Here is a 19,324-nt window from a genome sequence, read left to right as displayed (position 1 = left end):
TAGAAAAGAGCAGCAGAAAATTGTGTGGCAAAATACCAAACGGTAAACTGCTTCTTGTGCCCTCACCACTGGCAGTCGAAGAAGGCTGAAGGTACACAATGCAAACACTCTCATGGAGTTCATCGTCACATCCTTTAAGAGCATGGTAGCCTAGCTTAGTGATGGATTTGGCAGTGCCAGGTTTTTGGTTGGACTTGATAACCTTCAAGGTCTTTTCCAACATAAACAATTCAATGATTTTGTGATCTTTGTGGTGTCCTTCCTCAAGGTCATTAGGACATGATATTTTAGATGTAAGCACTGAGATGCCTGTGGCAGAACATTCAGGAGAAAGTCCAATCTTATGAAATTATCAATAAAATGTAAACACTAGGTGACAGCTGATCAAATAGTAAGTCTACACATATTTAGCAGCAATTTCTCTGTAATGTGATAAAATAATACAGGAACAGCTTTAGAGCAGTAAATCAACACAACATAGCCATCAACTAGCTGCTGTGTATAATAAATGCATACAAATCCCCCAGACTGCTCCTGATATTCAGACTTGAAGTGAAAAAGTCAAAAAAGTGGTTTTTTCCAATCCTGAATGTGGTTGTAGTAACAATGACTTCAAAATGGACTTTTCTCTGACCAGGTATTGCAAAATGGTGGCTATCATTGTCCTTGACAGAACAGTGGTCTGGCTGCAAGAGAGGGAATTATCCTCTTTGATTCCAAAACCATATGAAACCCAATTGATGTTTTTTTGAGAGTTTGGAGACTCATCAACCTGACAGCTCCTGGCAAAGTTTAATTGACTCTTAGAATAATTTAGGATGAAAAGGCCTCTAAGATCATCAAATCCAATCCTTAACCTAACACTGCCAAGTCTATCACTAAATCATATCCCTAAGTACCAGGTCTACACTTCTATTAAATACCTCCAAGGATGGTTATTCTCCACTTTCCTGGGCAGCCCTTCCAGTGCTTGTCAACCCTTCTGGTGAAGAACTTTTTTCCTAATACTCAATCTAAACCTCTCCTGGTGCAACTTAAGACCTTTTCCTCTTTTTACTTGCTACCTGGGAGAAAACGCCAACACACAAATCACTACAAATTCCTTTCAGGTGTTTGCAGAAAGCAATAAGGTCAGGTTTCTTGGCTAACACAGCTCATGCCTGATGTATATTGGGAGCTTTGTCCTTAGTTCAAAGGAAGACTATCTAAGAGGCCGGGTAAGAGGGACAGGAAGAGATAAAGAGCCATTACCCAGCCATTATCACCTGCAGATTGCTGTCTCCTGCAGCCACTGTCTTTGCATGGTGATTGTCTAGAACTTCGTCAGAATCTGCTAAGTCATGGAAATGGCACAGACAAAACTTCCATGCTGGAAGGTATAAAAATGTCTGTTTAAGCAAAAAGGTTTGGAAGCTGATCCAAGAGCAGTTGAACTGGGGCTGCTGTGGTTCCCGGTGTCATACTGGGGATACCTGTGCTGTGACAGAGTAGGAAGGATGAGCATCACCCCACCTGTTCTGTACATTGGTGCATGAGTTGAGTTATGTTATGTATAACGGGTATAATTTGCGCCATTTTTAGCATGATATATATGATATTAAATATTTGTTAGAATGTACCTGTTTGTATTAGAAGCCCACCCCCCAAGCTCTCAGGCAAAACCAGGTGTGTGTTGAAACCTGATTCACAAGCAAAAGGATGTGGCTCTCCAGGAGATGGGCCTTATCTGAAGCAATACTGAGACACCCAGGTGCTGATCATCGCATGAATGACCCGAGATGGATATCAGGAAAATCCCCCAGGCTGATACATGTGGATACCGTGTTCCCATAAATTTCATCAAAGGTTTCAAGGACTCTGGACTTTGAATTGTTCTACCTTGTCGCGGAGAAGGAAATCTCATCAACTTATGGGACTCTGAATGAAACAAAGGACTGAATGCCGAAATCCTGGCTTCAGGCAAAATTTTCCCTTTAAAAATTGCTTGTACCAGGATGGTGGTGTGGGAGCATAGAGGAAAACCTCCGCTGAGGCTGACTTCTGTGTCTTGCACCCAGCGCTGATCCCGGGCTTGGCACTGTCCTTTTTCTTGTGGCTGGCTAGTTAGATCTCTATTGCTAAAATATTTTTTTTGTTTTTATTTTTAATTTGGCTGGATCATTTTTCATTTATAACAAGTTACAAGTCATCAATTACAAATTATGAATTAGAAACTTCAGAACTTATGTGATAAATCAGTGAATTCACATGGCTGACTACTCTGTACAAAGACAATTGAGCCCTTGTTTGTTGTGTTTCTTCCTCAATGAGCTTATAAAATAAAGCTTAATTTACAGAGTACATTGCCCTGTAATGGACAGCTGTCCTCAAAAGTTCGTTTTATTTCAATATGACTTGGTCTATTACAGCATAGAAGAGTTAATGAAAATTTGAATTAATTAACTTGAACTTATTGAGAAAAAGTAGATTATTACAGAAACCCCAGCAGCTGAAGCCTGATACACATGAAAGTTTGCCCACAGCTAGACAGACAGATGAGCCTGGGAAGCCATATTCACTATTTTGGCCACCTAAGATGCCCCTGCAACCAGAAAGATGCACATATTCATTATTTTCATTACATTAGAGACCCTTGAAACTGTGAAAAATGTTTTTGTGATTCATGTCAATTGGCAATGGAATCAGCAAATGCGTGTATCTGCTGTGTCAAAAGTGGGTGCGTTCCCTGGGATAACTACAAAGAACAGCTTCGAAACTTTCTGACCGAATAGCCAAATAAAGCATTGAACAAGAAAATAGAAGTATACTAAAGAGATGAGGCAGCAAGATGACTGATGCTTAGAATAAAATAGAGGAAGTTGTGGTAAAGCTAAGGGATATTGCAACAAAGCGACTAAATGTTCATGCATAATAAAAGCTTGATGCACTTGTGCAAAACGCCATTCACTTGTGTTAAAATTTTAGAAGTTTAATAGTAATAAAATAGTAATAAAAATTGGGACAATCAAAGTTAGGACAATAAAAGACAATAAGAAACAAGGAATTAGGACATCAGGGTGCTTTGCTCTGCCCCAAAGCATACCTTGCTAACAAAGGATTACCCCTTAAAAGCAATAGCCTGTTGCATATTCATATATGTCATACATGACTCAAACCTTCTTTTCAAACTAGGGTGTTTCTGCTTAATTTTAGCTTCCGCTCCTCATTTTGTAGATCAACCTTCTTGGCTCCTCAAAGTTTGAGTGTTCAGATAAGGGGGCAATAATTATTTTCTTAGAATCTTAGTGTCTTGTTGCTGTTATCTCTATCTAAATAGGATAATGCGAAGAATTTCTTGATTATCTTTTCCATTCCTTGAGCTACTTACAAAAAGTACTTACATCACATAGTTTCTATTTTAATATTATGCTAGAGCCTAAAAACTATATTTACCACACTACTTAAAAGAGATTAATACAGCACTACTTAAAAGAGATTAATACAGCATAACTTTCTAACATAACACATATAGTATTCATTTTAATATTTGTGAGAAGCAACTATTATAATATGCATCTATAATACTCTTGTACCAGACTAAAATTATGTAGCAGACACCAGTGAAAGGCCTCCCTCCAGACAACCACAAGAAGGACAGGAAGCCAATGACCACCTGGAAAGATTATGAAATTGCTGATCCCAGCTTATTGATATTTGCTGATTTGGACTAACACAAGCACACTGTAAAATGCTTTGTAGGCTTAAAAACAGTATATATACACTCTGGTGAACTTGTAGTGGCGTGTGCCGTTAGTGGAGCGGTGACTCCCCAGCCACCCGGCACTGTTTGCTTGCTTTCTTTAAAATAAAAGATTTAGAAATAAATTTCAGTTTGGCTATCAAAATTTTTATACCAAAACCAAAGAATTACAGACCCCAGATAAACCTATTTTAAAACCAGACTGGACTAGATATTTTGTTTTCTACTACACATCTGCCATCAAAGCCTGTAATCTAATGATTTCTGGTCTAAGTTTCACTATATGGTTTCCTATGTGACATTAGCAAACTTCTATCACATATTTCTACAGACATCAAAACTTATACAGCACAGCACTGGTGATTGTGGGGACTCTATATTTAATTATATCACTTTGTGCTTTATGCAATCAGAACAGGGTGAGCCATCTCGATTAAACTCTTCTCCAGCCTTTCCAGACAGCTTTGTTTGTCTGTAACTGCTTCCCTTATGACCACAATAATTATCATTGCAACACCCTGGGAGCACTTTTTTAAGGACACCCAGTTCTTTTTGATTTATTTACAAGCATGTTCTCAGGCCAAGAATTTGGAGACAATTGTACAGTCGTTATCTAGGAATATAGCCTATCAGTATTACTAATTCCCTGTAAAATGCTTAAGAAAAATACCCTGAGTTTGAGCTAATTCAGTGAATTCTTCTGACAGTAAAAAAAGGGGAGGAAACAGGACTGGGATCTGTCCCACTGGTACTCCGTCATGGAATACACTTCTTTTACACCAAGCAGTCCCTGAAAGCTGCCAGAGAAGGTTCAGATGCCAGGATAGGATGCTTTTCCTTTTAATGCTGTGTCTGTATCCCTGGTTGTTTGTGACATTCTTGTGACAGTTCTCAGCAGTGGACCAACTCATTAGGTGCTGTGTTGCCAGAGGAGAAGATGATCCTGGCCCTGAAAGCTTCCTGTATCCCTAAGCAATTCAGGCAGGGTGAGAGGGAAACCCTGGCCAGGCACACCAGTGCCAACAGCCACAGCCATGCATCCATGGCTGGGACACTGGTGGTCTGCTGTGCTCCCAGTCTGCCTTGGGGTGGAAGAGGAGTGTTGTCATGGCTGGTGAAGAGAGACAGCCAAGGAAGTGGCAGCCAATGTGGTACCGGGAGCTGTGGCACAGAGGCAGTGGTTCACAGAAGGCACTGGGGATGGCAACCACACTGTTTGCAGATATGCTGCCTGCACGCATGTGAATGGAGCTGAAGAAATGTGGTAAGAGAAAACTAAGCAGAAGGTCTGCCACATGACTTGCAATAATGAATATCTAGTTCTATAATCCCATCCTAAGTCTGCTTCTGGTGGGCAACAGAAGCAAATAGTCACTGACAGGGTAAGACATGAACAGACACACTGCAGAGGGAGCAGAAACATCTCCCTGTCTAGAGCTGTTAATAACTTTTACCCTGGATGGACAAGAAGCAAATTGTGCAAATTCACACCCACACACACAAATGTGCATATTACCATTACCCTATAGCTCTTAAGATGCCCCACCTCTGGAAGCAATTTATTGTTGTGCACTTTTGTTTAAAACAAGCAGAAGGGACAACCCAAATGCAACCTGCTGACCAAAAATGCGCACTCCTGGTTAGATAGGATGTGCCATGCCACACTCCTGGAACAGTACAGAGATGGGACCTACAGGTTTCCCAGCACCACCACAGGAGAGGTTGGCCAACACTTGTCATTTTATGCTTCTCATGTAGTATTTCCTGCTCCACAGAATAATACAAGTTCTTCCCTAATTTAGCAGCATCTTTATTGAGGTTCTGCTATTAAATATCCTATCTGGCCAAGTATGGCTATTTTTGTCTAACAAAACAGCAACTCAACAGCAAATCTTACCTTCTTGGTAAAAAAATGTCACTCAGTAGGCATCTCTAGCTCTCAGTTACTACTACGCTTTCATTTGGGCTGGAACATTCTTTCCCTGTTGCAGCTTTTAACATTATACTCTCCACTCTATGTAGCTTACATACCCCTAGCAGCCAAAAATCAAAGGATGCATTTCCCAAATAGGTGTCAAGTCTTGAGCATTTGTTGAGACTGACCCCATTCCTCACCAGAGAAAATTAGTCCCAATTTATATTAATTGAGAAAAGTCTCATGTCACCATAAAATCCTAGAGCAATTTGTCTAAAAACTGTCTACTACATCAAACATGTATTACTGGCAATCTTACCCTCAAAGGGAGAGGATTCTGAAATGTGTAGTAGGAGAGCCACATAGCCCAGGCAACACAAAACCCCTGCCATAAACTCAGCTGGGACCCCTTACTCCATAGTGGGTCTCTACCACCTCAGGGGCCAGAATTTACTGACCAGTGAAAGCCCATGCCATGGTTCCACCTGATTTCAGCTTTAATCTGCATGCACTCCTTGTCAAAATCTTGTTTCCAAAATTGCCCGCTGCCCAAAGCATTTTCAAATTCCACGTAATCCTCAGTAATTCATGTCAAACATCGGTCAAGGCACTGTTTTGATCCTTCTAACCAAAAGAGATGCATAATTCATCTCAGCATCCCTGGTTGTAGGGATGAGAATTCACTGTCGTTCCCATGAAAGCCCCCAGCATCCAGCTGGCACTTTCCCTGCCTCCTGCAGGTTTGTAATTACACTCCTGCCTCCCTCCTTACATTGCTGCTCCTGAGCTCCCCAGCTCAGGATCTGTCACTTTCCAGCTATGGATTTGTTCTGGTTGACATCCAGTACTGGTTGAAGTCCAGGGCAGAACTCACCACTGCTGATAAGCAATGAGGTCTGCATAGCCAGAGGGCTCAGCTAGCACATCCCATATGGCTGTTTGTATCCCTGGACAGGCTTTTGTTGCTCATCAGGTTGACCTGATTCCCACAGTCTCTGCTTCTCGGTGGGATTTCTTCCTAAGGGCAATTGTCCAGGCTGGGAGAGCTCACACTGCAGCTCCAGTGCACATTTTGGAGTGCTCTAACCCACTGGGGAGACACAGGCTTGAAATCCCTCCCTTTGAAGGGATGGCAGTAACCCAAAATCTGCCGTCTCTCCTTTCTGAAAGGCTCCTCCTTGCAGCTTAATAATAGTGCATTTTCTAGGAGATTTTGCTCCTTCAACCACTGAAGGAGTTTTGGCTGCAGAAAGCAAGCAGAGAGGTCTGCATCTTCCCTGGGCCTTGCAGCAGGTCAGTACACACAGACACAGGCTCATGCTCAGCCCAGGATGTGTGTGGTGCTGTTGGAAGTGCAAAATAATGACTTTGAATCAAAAATCCAAAGAATCCTTCGGAAATTGGGTTTTAAAGATACCTGAGACACCTGCAACAGGTCGTTCAGTAAAGGATCTACAAGAGGTGAATCTGCCAATCTCACCAGACTGAGCTCTGCACGAGGCATGCTGACACATTTATGCTGGACATAAACACAGATGGAAGGAAATTGCCCCAAAACCCTCAAACATGAAAAGTCATAAAGGATGTAACTGCATCTAAAATGTGTTAGAGATGAGGCAAACTTTAGGTTTGTTAAGCTACAGAGGAAGACTTCATCCAATAAAAAAATATACTAAGAACTGCATAACTTGGGACCAATGAACACTGAACCAATGAGTCTTTCTGAGTTCTGACTGCATAAGTATGTGAAAAATCTAGTAAAGAGTCATGTGTGATGGAGTGATTTTCTCTGCACAACCTGGATAATGTGTGGATGAAATTATTTTTATTGAACATCCTGGCCAGAATAAAGTAATGCGTGGATACTCTAACGCTAAAAATGTTGTTGGAGAGCTTTTGTTTCTCCTGCAGTTTTGGTGACAATGGAACAACCCATCCTGGCCCCCTTTCTCTTCTGCTGAGCTGCCAGGAAGGGCCCAGACAGCAGACACAAGTGGAGATCATCAGTGCAGTGTGAGGTTCCATGCCCAGCAACAGCAACAGTTCAGAGGTGAGCTCAACTCTCAGTGCCCAGTGCAGCCACCAGAAGGATGTGCCAGCTGTGATTTGTATTCCTATTGCCTCTGAGAACAACAGTGCAACCAGAAATAGGATCAGTGGGGACAATCTCCTCATCAGGAGGAAAGCATTAGCCATAGAAATGAGCAATGAACCTATAAAGAATCTCACTGTCGAGGGACCCATCTGGCTCTCACCAGTGAGAATCTGCATGGCTCCCAAGCATTTACAAGCAGAATTAATAAGCATCTTTTTATTTCATCAGTTCTAGGCAGTAGGAGGACCAGTTGATTAGTTTGCTTGTTGAAGTAGTACTGACATTCTATCCTACAGTTCTCAAACAATCAGATCTTGATTATTTTTGGTCATGTAAATAAAGTCCTTAAAAGGATTATTTCCAAGCCTATTTAACTCTATATATAAATGCAGCATTATTTTCAAACCTCAAATTCCCAACAAACTTAACAGTATGTTTTCAGCCACATGGCACAGGAAATGAAGAGTTTTTATGGGAATATTTAAAACTCACTTTTGCAGACAAAGCAGACTTAGAAAATCTCTTTCAAAAGGGTGATGTTTTCCAAGTTGGAAGGGGCTGATTATGCGCCTTTGAAACAACATTCATTCTCCAAAAATAATATCACTTTTATCACATGCAGAAGATTAAAGGTAAATGGATGGAAGGATATCAATAGTGCAGAGCTTTGAAATAAACCCAGCTTTGTAGAGAAGTTCACTGGAAATTCTTGCTGAGAATTTTTATTTCCATAATAAAACCATAAAACAGACATCTTCCAAACACACTGGATGTACTACAGTGGCCTGTGCCACAAGTACATAATCATTGGGAAAAGCCCAGATTACCGGGCTTCTGGGCCAAAGAACAAACAAACAGGAACATGAACATTTCTGGGCAGAGATGGACTCTGGCCTGAAGGACTTTGGGCTTCCCTGGCAGAGCCAAGCATCCTCAAGGCAAGAGATGATTAAAGAGCACCATGCCAAGCTAAATATGAACCTTTTATTCCTCTCTTCTTGCACAGTTTCACACTTGTGTTTTAACTGAATGTCTCTGTTTGGGAAAAAAAAAAAAAAAGAAAAATCAAAGCAAGTCTAGGAAGAAAGTGCATTGACAGCAACATGTACTCTAAAACAGAGTTTTAGGCACAGGCAGAATTTACCTTACTCCTCCTTAGCCTATAACTCTATTACAGAGTAAACAGGGGAAGGCCAAGGCACAGCTGATGAAGAGTCTTAACCGTTTCACACACCAAATGATAGGAATTTTCAGATCATTAAGAATCAAACCCGAAATGTTCTTCATCAGGAAAAGGCAAAGTCAAAATAAACCCTGTAAAAATAGGAGAATATCTCACTGACAAGGCAGGAAGAAAATTCCAGAATCAATTCAATAGCAGGAAGAAAAGTTCTGGGGGATATTTTTCTGTAAACATTCAACACAAAGGAAAAATAAAATCTTGAAAAAAAGAGTAAATTTAGGCAGAATTCAGCTAAATCCTTGGATGAAAGAAAGATTAAGTTATAGACTTCTGAAGATGGCAAATATTTCCATTCCAATCATTTGCAAGTAAAATTTTGTGACTTATTTGTTCAAAGTATCATTCAATTAAAGAAAAAAAAAAGGCAAGAATAATCAGAACACAAACATTCAATTTTGGGGGAATGAAATATTTTGGTTCATTCAAGGTTTTGGCATAATACATTTTTGTTTTCATTCTGCCAAAGAAAACTTCAGAAAATTCTGACTTAAGACATTTTTTCTTGTTTTTTTGGTTTGGCTTCTGAATTAAAAAAAAAAATCTCAAACCAGTATTTGTCTGGATCTATTAGAGTCATTGAATGAAACCATGCCAAGGTAGCATCATTTGAAAGAGGCCAAAATTAAGATGCTGAAGCATCAGATTAATCCAAAGCAGCTGTATGCTGTCTTGTGCTTGCTGACTTCTGAAAGAAATACAAAAGGAACGATGCAATGCTACACATGATGGATTCTGGAATAGGAGTATATGTTTGGAGCCCAAAGCTGGTGGAAGATGTCTCCCTCTGTCCCTTGCTTTTTCTCCCTAGGCTTCTGGCCAAACACACCAATGATATATTGCTGCTGAGGCAGACAGGTGCTGCCTAAAACTTTTTTAAAAATGGACTTCACTGACAAACAGTGGCTGCCTTTTACTAGCACAGGTATGGTCTTGGCCTTCACAGGTTATTTATTGGTGCTGTGCTGTAACATTCTTCATTTCAAAAGACATAAGCCAATTTACCTGTAAAGTCCTTTAAATTTTTGTGTTCTCTCACTTGTAATGCAGAATGTCCTCCAGTAGGCAAGATACAATGGTTCATGAGACAGGCACAGCCTCCTGCTGCTCTGTGCTCCCATTCCAGCAGCTCCTGTGGCCATTCCTGCCACTGTCGCTGTCGAGCAGGACGGGAACAGAGAACTCCAGATCAGAAGGCAAAGAAAATGAGCTCTCTCTTTATTTCAAATGTACCGCTCTATATATAGAGAACATCGAGAAGGCTAATTTCACTGGTCTTAGAGTAAAAACATGTCACAGCATTGATGTGCAGTGAATGACGCACAGTAGCAGAACATATCTATAAACAATGTGAATAACAAGATAGATTACAGAATTATTTACATTCTTTCCCAACTGTTTCCCAGGCTCTTGCCTGGTTAGAAAACCTTTCTCTTTCTCTCTGACTGAGCTGAGAATATCCACGTGCCACTGCTGAGGCCACCACTGGGATCACTGAACTGCTGCCAGCATCAGGAAAAGCAGCATGTTTCAATTCCTGTCATGTGTATTTGGCAAAACTAAATTTTTCGAGCTCATTTCTCAGTGGAAAAAACCCCCAAAACAACATATTGCCTTCACCAGGAAACGTATGGAGACAGAGCAGAGATAAGGAATAACAAATGGGAGCTAACAGAACAGTAAATGCAGGAGGAGTCCTCACAGCACTCAGCTATCAGCAGCAGGGACGTGTCCCTATATCTTAATGATGGTCCGTGTCTGGGGCTTGAGGGATTGAGGCAGCACTTGCTGCCAGGTAAAGGGTTTTCATGCCCCTTTTACACTTTTTGCTATGGCTCCACCACAGAATGCCTCTATCTTATGTGGAATTAATAAACAATGTAAACATCAATAAAAGAGACCCCTTTTGGCTAGTACCCCCTCAAACCTACTGGTTAACTGTTTCATGAAAAAACAAGTAAGACACAATGTGTTCTACATCCAAAACAGAAATAGTCTTCCTGACAGAACAGTAAACAAGAGACTTTGTTTGTAATGGAGGAATAACAGAAATGAAAAAGTAAAGACAGGGAGCAGAGCACTCTGATATGCGTGCAAGAGCTTAAAAATATCATTTTTGTACTGTCATGAAAACTGTAAGTAGAATACTGTAATAAGGAGTGATATTTTCACTGGTTATTAGCACATTTGACAGCACACATGAGAGCCAAGAACCTTGACAATGATATAAAAACTTGCTTAAGACCATGTAGGAGGAGATAGAGTGATTTAGAGCAACATTTAATAGTCCGGTGAACCTCAAATTACTATGCTACAGTTTACTAGAAAGGTCCAAAGATATAACAAGGAGAAAGAGAACTTAAGAGGGAAAAATTTGCTTTTTCATATTTAGTATGGTGGCAGAATAACTTTCAAATATATAATGGTACAATTTATGTTTAGTCATATTTTATAGAAATTCTCCATGTGATATATAGTAAGGTAGTAATAAAGCAGAAATACCACTGTCAAAAGGCAAAGGCACTGCAGTCATTGGCCCAAACAAGTTCCTAAAACAAAATTTTACACAAAGCTAGGTAATGTGTAGGTACTGGCATCCTCACACCTATTCCCACACTACTGTGAGCAGTTCCCAAAAGAAAAAGTTCAGATTCAGAAACATGATATTGTGTCAAGTTACTATTCAGCACGTGGCACAAACAACAGGTGAGGGTTTCACTTTGTGTATTTCAGGTTTATAGTTAAAGCATAAGTCAAAACTCTACAGTCACATCTATATTTCAGATTCACCCACTGTGGTCTTGTACCCTCAGCAGCTGTTTTTCAACAAATCCTAAATACGGAATATAAAACTATTTTTATATCTACTGAACTTTTCTCTTTTGAATCTGTGGAGTCACAGTCAATATCCTTGATATGGTACTGAAAGAGAAAGACAACTGCACTTGTTCAGAGAACGTAATACCTGAATATCCCTTTTTCAAATACACTTGTATTCTGTGGTAATTAACATAGATTAAAGTCTTAAAAACCTTATCACCAGAACTAGCATCAATTCCCAATGTTATCATGAGTGAAACAGAATGAGAACCAAGTCTGGAGACTCTCTCTTTAGACAGCAGGCTTGTCAAGCCTAAATTACTTCTGCATCCTTCTGTCTGCAAGTAGTTTTTTGTCTGCCAGGTACAATTTGCCCACAGTATTTGCTCCACATAGCTTACGGGATGTCACTGCAAGGGCAATGATGCTATCTATGCAGGACAGCATCCTTGACCCCAGGGACTTGCCTCCTCACCTGGCTGCATGCTTTGTGAAGCCCCAGTGCTACAGCAATGGCCTGCATTTAAACGGCCTTACAGAAGCCTTGAAAATAGTTATTAAGGTGTTTTATATTCCCATTCATGTCACTGGTTATTTGTATCAGACCAGACTTCTGAAGACTGCATCCCATAAAAGTAGATGAAACCTGCAGGCTTGGGGTTGCACTGTTGGAGCTATAGAGGGACATGGCTGTGCCAGGTACAGAACAGATGCTGCCCAAGCCAAGAATGTAAATTGCTATCTGTGGTACTAAGATTGAATTTTAAGCTTTTTGGTCCAGGAAAAGCATCTTACCCTTTGTAGAGCCAAGGTAAAAAAGCACTTCCAAATGTGACAAAAAAAATGTCTAAAATAAATTATGCATTAGCTTTCTATGCAAAGTCTTTCAGGTGACAGAGAAGCAGATGGTTTTTGAGTTATGTGTACATATGTTTCTCAGCAGAGCTTCCTATGGAAGTTTCTGGGCACAAAGAACAATGAAAAGATCAGATAAAATCCTTTCAAAGAGGAAGAGGAAAAGATGTCATTCTAGTGACAACTTAAAATATATTAATCAAATACTGGAAAAGTTGTTCCAGCATATATTTAAATGTGAGTAGAATTTTCCTGGATTGAGACACAAACGAATATTGTGTCTTTTCTTTTTAGGTGTTCTTAAGCAGGATGTCACAGGGGGTCCCTGAGAATATGCTCATAGAGTGACAGCAAAGGCCTTAAAAGTACAGGCAGAGGATGACTTCAGAGGGAAAAGCACAAATATGAATTATTGAGGGTGGTCAGTGAAGGATTGCAACCTGAGAGCTGGGCAGGGTTTGCTTCAGGGTGCGACAAAGAAGTTGTAAAAAAAGGGAACAAAGAACTTATATTGAACAGATATAATACATCTCATATATAGAGAAAAAATGAACAATAAAAAAAAAGAAGGAATAGGAAAAAAAAGAAAAACCCTCTGCAGGACAATGATTGCAGGAAGAGGAGGGTGAGAGGGGGTGCCCTGCACTGTACCATCCCCTCACCCCAGTACTAACAGCATTGTGCCTAGTCAATACTTATCCACAGCAGGTCCTCTCTCCCCTTCTGTGGAGAGGGAATGCTGCTCTACTGAAACTATCCATCAAGTGTTATCTTTTTGTTCATGGGTTAAATAAACTAGGATTATGAAGAGCTGTGCACATGTGCGTTTTCTGCTCTAGCTTTCCAAAGCAAGGTGGTAAAAACCACAGCACTGGGTCAGATTAAATGTGGATCCAATCAATTTTTAAAAATTAATTAAAAATATAGAATATTTTAAAATAATTAAAAATCTACAAAACCTCTAAGTATTTAAAGGTTTATAAATGCTATAAAGCTTCAGATAATGAATAAATAATTTGTTACAAATAATTCTTAAAGGTGAATTTCGTTGCTCGAGGAATTTCTGAAATGAAGCTCAGCAAATGCAAAGAACCTATGGAAAAAAAAAAAAGAGGCATTAATTCCAGAAGGTTCTGAATTTAACAAGTTTCTACCTTAACATGAGAAGAGAATTATTATTCTGTCACTCCTTCTGAATGATACCAAGATTCAGACGCTGAGCACAGCGGAGCACGAAGCTTTGCTGTACCCAGAGCAGCTCCTTGCTGCACCTGTTTACCATCGATTGTCTCATTATCATTCACTCAGCAGGAGGGAACAGCTAAATTCCAGTTCCAGAGAAAACTGAAAATTCCCTGGCTGTATTAATGTCCCTTTCCTGTGCAGCCCTGCACACCGCTCCCTGAGCGCTGAGAGCTTTGTTGTCTGCGTGCTGCATGGTAAAGAATTGCACCACAGAAATCTTCAAGCTGGGGGGATGGCAACTGGACATGATAGAGCACAGAAATGAGAAGCTATGCCCATATGATGTGTTGGTATTTCGGGGTTTTTTTTTCAAGGTTTTTTTTCTCCCCAAGATGGATACATCTGAACAAGAGCAAGGATAGAATAATATATGGAGAGGAAGGAAGCAGGAAAAATCAACATATTTTTCACAAGTTTCCATAAATCACAGTAAACCACCATCATTATTTTTATCCCTGCAGCCAGGTGGGCTCTAGCCTGCAGTGCAGAGATCCAGAGGTTGGACTTCACACCATGGCTTTCTGCTTCCTGGGCTGGCAAGGGCGAGAGAGACAGTCTTGCTGGGCTACTCCCTGGAAACATGCAAGGTCAGACTGGAGGGGGCTCTGAGCAACCTGGTCTAGATGCTCATTGCAGAGGGTTGGATGAAATGATCCTTAAATGTCCATTCCACCCCAACTGTCCTATGAGTTTATGATTCAGAGCTGCCAGAAGGGCTCCAGGCACCCCTCCAGGCACTTTGCAAATTGACCTGGGGTGTAGCTTTTAGGGGTAGACTCCTAAAGCCTTGGAAATGCAGTTTTTACAACTGGAGCATCATAACACCAAAAATTGCTGTAGAGCTTCATTTCATTGGTACTTATGTTCCCCCTCAAATATTTGCAACCCCTTATCTCTGCTTGGTTTATTTCTCTTTTTTTTTTTTCTCCTGTACACTGCTGAAAGTGAAATTTATTTGCACATAGGGAGAGCTCAGCAAATAGTTAAATATATTCACCCTAAAGAGCCACATGTAAGAATCATGCATGCAGAAACTGGTAATTGTCACATGGAAATAGCTGACCAACCACAAGTCCCAAAATAGCAAATACCCACTGAAATGGTTGTACCACTGGAATATGTTTGCATAAATTATTCACGGAATAATTCTGAATATTGAACGTGTAGAATGTTAAGGCGGTTTGGTAAAGTCTGCACAGATGCATTTTTCTTTTTTGTACAGATTTTTATCATGTCATGATAAGATCAGTCCTGTGGTCTGCTCATTTCTCTCTCTCCTCACAGTCTTGCAGACAAAAGGTGTAACTGAGTGTCTCAGTCCCACACCACCCCTTGTAGGTCAGAGTCTGACTGACTCTGAACACAAAGAGCATTAAGGTTAATAGGAGCAAAGTGGTTAAATCAGGATTTCTTCATCAGAACAACTGCCTGATATTAGCAGATTCTATTTGCTTGATGCTGAAAATTCTTACAAAAATGAGCTTTGAGAATCACCTTGTTTTATTTGCTATCCTTTTGGGTGCCTGGATCATATGCTGACCAGTCTGTATCAATCTGTCACTTGCCCAAAAACTGCTCACGTCTGTAAGGCGAGATAAAGTACCAAAGGTCCTTTAAGAGGCAGTTTGACACCACTATTTATTTCCTGTGATTGATTCAGCACAATGCAAAGGAACAATTTCAGTTCTTTCCTAGACTGAAGGTACACAAGAAAAATAAATATTCCTTTCTTAAAATTCATGGAAGATGAAGTTGAAGATCCTCTTGGTTCATTGTGATCAGGAATTTAATTCTATTCTGACAAGTGCATTAATTTCAGTCAATGCATCTTGGGAGGAAGAGGCATGAATCAATCTTTAAAAAAAATCCAAAAATATAGAGGGGAAAAAAATCTTATACCACTTTTCCTTTACTGATTCTTCAGCAGCAAGTAAAGAATAAGAAGTGTTCTGCACACTGTTGTAAATTTTCATATTAATGATGTTCCCTGAAGTACTTGCACACCATGAAATGAAAAGAAACAATGCCGGTTTGTGCCAAAAAATTAACATCTGACAGGTAGGAGATGACAACCATGGAAGGAAAAGGTGGCAAAAAGCAGAGGTCAAATGAATAAAGCTGCCAACACATTCTGAGGTGTTTCAGAGGCAGAAGCTCTCTATCAGTTAAGCTCCAAGATTAGCTTGTGGCCACGTGCAATCCTTATTTTCACCTCTGAACTCTGTCCAGTGTCTCAGGATACCTCTTCATGGCACAATATCAGGCCACACAGAGACCCTGAATGAACTTGCTCAAAGAACTAAAGTAACTAAAGCTCTTCTGAGAAGTGTATTAAGAACATCACTTTATCCTGGTTAGTCTGTGTCTAGTCTTGAGAGGATGACTGAATATAAATTTCTCAAGCTCTAGTGAAAATGTAGCCTTGGCTTCTTGTGTGCCATCTGCAAGGTACAGTGTTTTTGCATCTAGACAAATTCTTAATTGCTGTGACTGATGCTGAATGTTTCTATTGTATGGCTCGTTTACAGACCTAGTGATGAAGGTATTATTTCAATTATCATGGGCCAAGAAATATAAATAAGAATAAAATCCCTTAAAGAGTTGGTGGATTCACAGAAGTCAATAATAAAATTTACCACTGATCTGAACATTACAAGAAGTTCATCTTTACAGCCAAAAATATCATTTCAAACAAGATAGAAAGGTCAAATTAGCATCTGGAACTATGTAGCTCTACCTGCAGTAAATTTATGACTTCTGTAGCTATTAGGTATAAGAACTTCACAATTGTTAGTACATTTATCAAGTATATGAATCATCCCATCTCCATTTTTCAGGTACAAATTCAAAGGCCCCACAAAAGCGTCAAGGTACTTAGCATCTAACCTTAACCAATTTCCATGGAAAACAAATGGGCATCATACCTTGAAGAATCTGACACAAAATTATTTCCCTCAGGTCTTATAAGTAATCAGCTGCAGAAGAGAAAACTGAATTCAATTTTCCAAGTTCAAGGCTGGCAACCTATCTCTGGTCAGGTTCCCTCTCCTGTGTGTTAAAATAACAGCCTGAAAAAGAAGCCACATTGTGCCCCTTGGTTGAGTCTTTGACCTTGTCATAACACAAAAGATCCATGGGACTTCTTGGGGCAAGCTATGAGGATAGGTTATAGATATATATTTCTATATGGAGTAAATATTTATTGTAGGATCTTATTGCTCAGAGTTGCTTGCATGGGTATTCACTGTTACAACAAATATCACTAATTCACCTTGGGGTGTTTGGTTTGGTTTTGGTGGTTTTGTTTGTTTGGAATCTTTTTCCCCATACAAGTGTTAGGGATCTCAGCGCTAGCATGGCCCTGCCAGAAGCCACAGTGGTGACTCCTCAAGGTGAGGCAGAGCAAGCCTTTCACATTGGGAGCACTGCATAGCAGCAGTCCCACATGTTTTGCCCTATTGCTGCTAAGAAAACCTGCTGAGTACCCCATGGGAGAAGGGGCTGCATCAGAGCAGCAGCATTCTTGAGCAGACAAGACCTGCAAACTCAGGGGCAGATTTATCATAGCCTTTCTGACATGTCTGTGTTCTCAGGAACGTCATGCTTTCCTCTCCAAGGGCCCCAGAAGACTTTTGTTCTAACACACAACCAAGACACAAGCAGGAAAACACATTTCAAGGTGACTGTTGGAATGTTCTCTAGGCTTTCTGCCCCACTCTGTAGGCTTACTTGGGAGAGTGATGTAAAGCACAGAGGCAGGAAAGGCTCCTGTAATCCCTGGGATTTATATGTAAAAATCCAGTCCTGGTCAGCTCTGCCTTCTTCCTCTCTAAAGAAAATGTATGAGCCTGGATTTGTGGGCTCTAGGAGTAAGTTCTTTAAATTAGTAAAGCCTGATTATTCGATGTGGGAAAGAAATCTGTTCCTCGGTGAGTTCAGGACTATTGAATAAATTCCACAGTCAAACATAATCCTTAATCTTAATCCTTAATTTCCTGATCCTCAGTACAACAGCAGATTAAATTCTAAATAGTTTATTTTCAATTTGTTTTCACATGCAAGATGCAAAATCTGAAAGATTGTTTGACAATGAGTTCAGAAATTACTTAAACAAGGGCTTGATCCCAAGACCACCAAAATTAAAATTTTCAACGAGTTTTGGATCAGTCGCTGGATAACACAAATTTTGTACAAATATCTACACACATTTTGTTGTACAGGAAGAGTCTAGAAAAGCTCCCATCTCCCTATACAATTGCTGCCTTAAGTTCACCCATTGTTTCTTTAAAAAATTCAAAAGATGTTTTATTTTGAAGTTATTTTATCAGCATGTGTGGTACATAGTATGCTTCTCCTATCTCTCTGTTTCAATTACTACTAGTATTATTATTAATAAATCACAATTAGTTGCTATGGAGATAATTAAGTCGGCAAATAAAATATTGTGACTGAGCTTCTAAAGCAAATAAACAGTAAGTACCAGGAACAGATTAATGCTAAACTAACAATGAGTTTATTTCCATGAAAATTGTGTAATCAGGAAAAAAAAAAAGAAAAATAATTAAAAAACCAAAACACACACACAAAAAAACGCAACCCCGAAACAGCTAAATCACTCTCTATATTTGGCGCTTTCCAATAGTCTCTGGGAGACACTGGGTTTGCTAGAATGTTGTACCTAAATCTGAATGTTTATTAAATCACATGATAGGTCTCCCAAGGGCAGGGCAATAATGCATTGCCACACCACATGGCTGACAGCCACACCAGTCAGAAACAAGCACTAAATGTGCTGCATGTACACACAACTTTGTGTACCAGTTTATTTGAAATAGGCTTGCACAGTTGGAGGCAAACTTTATAGCATTGATGCAAATGTGATTTTCAGCATGTGAAAAAAGCTTTTTACCTTGAGCCGTGAATACAACCGTACCAAGCCAACAAGAGTATTTTCCTTAGAGTAAATTTGGGGTTCCTTTATGGTGAACAAAGTCTGCTAGCATAAACTGTTCATCATCTAGGAAGAAGATAAGGGTTTTGGGCATGACTACGTGAAACTAAGTATTTCTGAAAGTGATGTGGCAGATGGGAGGCAAACCCTTGGGAAAAGATTGAAATCAGCATTTTGATTAAACTACATTTAAACGAAGCCACAAAGAATAAATTAGGTGTAAACATTATATCCAGAAAGGATCCCAGACAAAAAATTTGGTTAAACATTTTTTCCCTACACAGAGAAATTCTTCTTTAAGTTCATTAAAGTATGGGTGGATAAAAGAAGAGTTTTCTTAGTTCTGACTCTATATTCATTGTAATTGCATCACCAACATTTGTGCTGGGTAAACAAATTCTCATTTACATCTGTTTTCATCTTTACTTCTGTTTAATGTGATTTCAAGAGAGCTAGAAAGCAAC

At 39.8% G+C, this 19,324-nt stretch overlaps 2 long non-coding RNA genes across 2 annotated transcripts in view; both read right to left on the bottom strand.

Moving 5' to 3' along the window:
* Positions 1-8,461: 8,461 nt before the first annotated feature.
* On the bottom strand, positions 8,462-11,540 carry LOC128788862 (uncharacterized). Its single transcript, XR_008431226.1, has 3 exons — positions 9,995-11,540; positions 8,894-9,063; positions 8,462-8,784 (listed from the first exon to the last, which is right to left on the bottom strand). It is a non-coding gene; the product is annotated as an uncharacterized LOC128788862 (long non-coding RNA).
* A 2,146-nt stretch (positions 11,541-13,686) lies between these two features.
* Positions 13,687-19,324, bottom strand: part of LOC128788861 (uncharacterized) — a 55,486-nt gene continuing 49,848 nt past the window's right edge. The window contains exon 5 of the long non-coding RNA XR_008431225.1: positions 13,687-13,757. This is a non-coding gene — a long non-coding RNA (uncharacterized LOC128788861). The remainder of the gene's footprint in view (positions 13,758-19,324) is intronic.

This window comes from Vidua chalybeata, chromosome 5, assembly GCF_026979565.1.
Source record: "Vidua chalybeata isolate OUT-0048 chromosome 5, bVidCha1 merged haplotype, whole genome shotgun sequence".
Classification (NCBI taxonomy): domain Eukaryota; kingdom Metazoa; phylum Chordata; class Aves; order Passeriformes; family Viduidae; genus Vidua; species Vidua chalybeata.
The sequence above is the reverse complement of the archived record's forward strand: the minus strand, read 5'-3'. Positions and strand labels throughout refer to the sequence as shown.